The sequence below is a fragment of the Oratosquilla oratoria genome, chromosome 16 (assembly GCF_046742065.1).
Source record: "Oratosquilla oratoria isolate Oo_2021 chromosome 16, ASM4674206v1, whole genome shotgun sequence".
Classification (NCBI taxonomy): domain Eukaryota; kingdom Metazoa; phylum Arthropoda; class Malacostraca; order Stomatopoda; family Squillidae; genus Oratosquilla; species Oratosquilla oratoria.
This window is the reverse complement of record NC_134792.1, coordinates 33,128,535-33,131,034: the sequence shown is the minus strand read 5'-3', so window position 1 is coordinate 33,131,034 and position 2,500 is coordinate 33,128,535.

Here is a 2,500-nt window from a genome sequence, read left to right as displayed (position 1 = left end):
TATTCTCTTCGTTTGTAACGGTCCTTTCTCCACTTGTAACGGTCCTTTTACTGGTTATTCTCTCCATTTGTAACGGTCAAGGTATTCTCTTTGTTTGTAACGGTCACTTCTTCGCTTGTAACGGTTCTTTTACTGGTTATTGTCTCCATTTGTAACGGTCAAGGTATTCTCTCATTTTGTAACGGTCCCTTCTCCGCCTGTAACGGTCTTTTTACTGGTTATACTCTCCATCTTTAACGGTCAAGGTATTCTCTCCGTTTGTAACGGTCCCTTCTCCGCTTGTAACGGTCCTTTTACTGGTTATTCTCTCCATTTGTAACGGTCAAGTTATTCTCTCCGTTTGTAACGGCCAAGGTATTCTCTCCGTTTGTAACGGTCCCTTCTCCGCTTGTAACTGTCCTTTTACTGGTTATTTTATTCGTATGTAACGGTCATTTTTTCCGCTTGTAAAGGTCCTTTTACTGGTTATTCTCTCCATTTGTAACGGTAAAGGTATTATCTCCGTTTGTAACGGTCCCTTCTCTGCTTGTAACGGTCCTTTTACTGGTTATTCTCTCCATTTGTAACGGTCAAGATATTCTCTCCGTTTGTAACGATTTCTTTATTGATTATTCTCTTTGTTTATAATGGTCCACTCGCTGATTATTTTCTTCATTTGTAACGGGTCCTTCTCTGGTTATTCCCACTGTAACGAACCCCTCACAATATTTCCAGCACCTGCCAAATCGTAACGCGTTTCTTCATTACGAACAGGAAGGCGTAGAGCCGCCATTGGCTAGAGAACGCCTTTGGTAGGCGCAGCAGACGGCCACAGGATGGTAACAGGCTTGAACGACAAACAGGAGACAGGAGGAAAGGCTGTGAGGGGAAGCGGGAGAAGGGACAGGAAGGAAAGGGAAGGGACAGGAAGGGAAAGGAAGGGAAAGGAAGGGAAGGGAAGGAACAGGAGAGGGAAGATGAGAAGGAGAAGGTAACGTAGGGAATGTTGCGGTTCGCTTGGGAAAGGAAGAATAGGTAGGGAAGTGGAAGACAAGGGAATGGGTGATTCCGGGAACAAGGGGAAAGTGTGGGAGGGGAGTGGAAGGGGAGGAAGTGGGGTGGTAGAGATCGTGAGAGTAGAGGCAGTGGAAGGGGGTAGATATAATGAAGGGAGAGGAGCAGGAAGAGATGATAAAACGCGGTAGTGAAATAATTTGCATAATATCATGTAAAATAAGGAAAGAGAATGAAGAAGAGGTGAAGCCAAGTAGGCGAAGTAAGAGAGTGCAGGCTTAAAACAAGACCACGGACAACGAAAGACGCGGAGGGAGGAAGGAAGAGGAAAGGAAGAGCGGAAACAATTCCAAGATCTCCCTCCACAATGTCAAAGACGGACTCAGGGTGGGGTGGGGGGTGAGTGAGAGGCTACGGAGCCCAGTGCGAGGTTAGGATAGACGCGAAGAGCAAGCAGCCCAGCGTCTCATCACCTGAAACCTGAGAGAACACGATGTGCCAACCTCCCTCCCTTCCTCCCCCTTCCTCCCACCCTCCCCTTCCCTCCCTCCCTCCCTCTCACCCTCTCACCCCCTCCCTCCAGCGTCTATCCTGACTTCCCATCCCTCCAGTCGCTCTATCTTTAGGAATCGTTTGCTGTCTTGTTTCTTTTATGTTTTATTTTTCATTCAATATTCATATTGCAATTGTTTATAGAATAATGTTATTCACGGTTCAGTGAATATGAGAAAAGATGTTTATATCTATATCTAAAATCAGTTTGTTTAAACAGTTCAAGTGATATAAAGGAGCCTATCTTTTAATATATATTCGGATAAAAAATATATTGGAATTAATAAGCTCTCTGATAGAAAAATTAAAAGAATAAATCTATCTTCATATTTGATTTATTTTCTTTAATCTAAATAATGTCAACGTAATAATAATAATAAATAACAATACAACATTTCTTTGACATAATATATACTAGTAAAACATATACTATTAGGAAAATAATTTTCTCCAATAATGCACACAACTCTTATGGTCCATAAGCTACGACTGTACGTATGTATGTATACACACATAAACACACACAGAAACACACATACATATATATATATATATATATATATATATATATATATGAATATATGTATATATATATATATATATATTATAATATATATAAATGTAAATATATATATATATATGTATATGTGTGTGTGTGTGTGTGTGTGTGTGTGTGTGTGTGTGTGTGTGTGTGTGTGTGTGTGTGTGTGTGTGTGTGTGGGTGTGTGTGTGTGTGTGTGTGTGTGTGTGGTTGTGTGTGTGTGTTGTTGTGTGTGTGTGTGTGTATATGTGTGGACTGTGTGTGTGTGTATGTGTGTGTGTGAGTGTGTGTGTGTGTGTGTGGGAGTGTGTGTGTGTGTGTGTGTGTGTGTGTGTGTGTGTGTGTGTGTGTGTGTGTGTGTGTGTGTGTGTGTGTGTGTGTGTGTGTGTGTGTGTGTGTGTGTGTGTGTGTGTG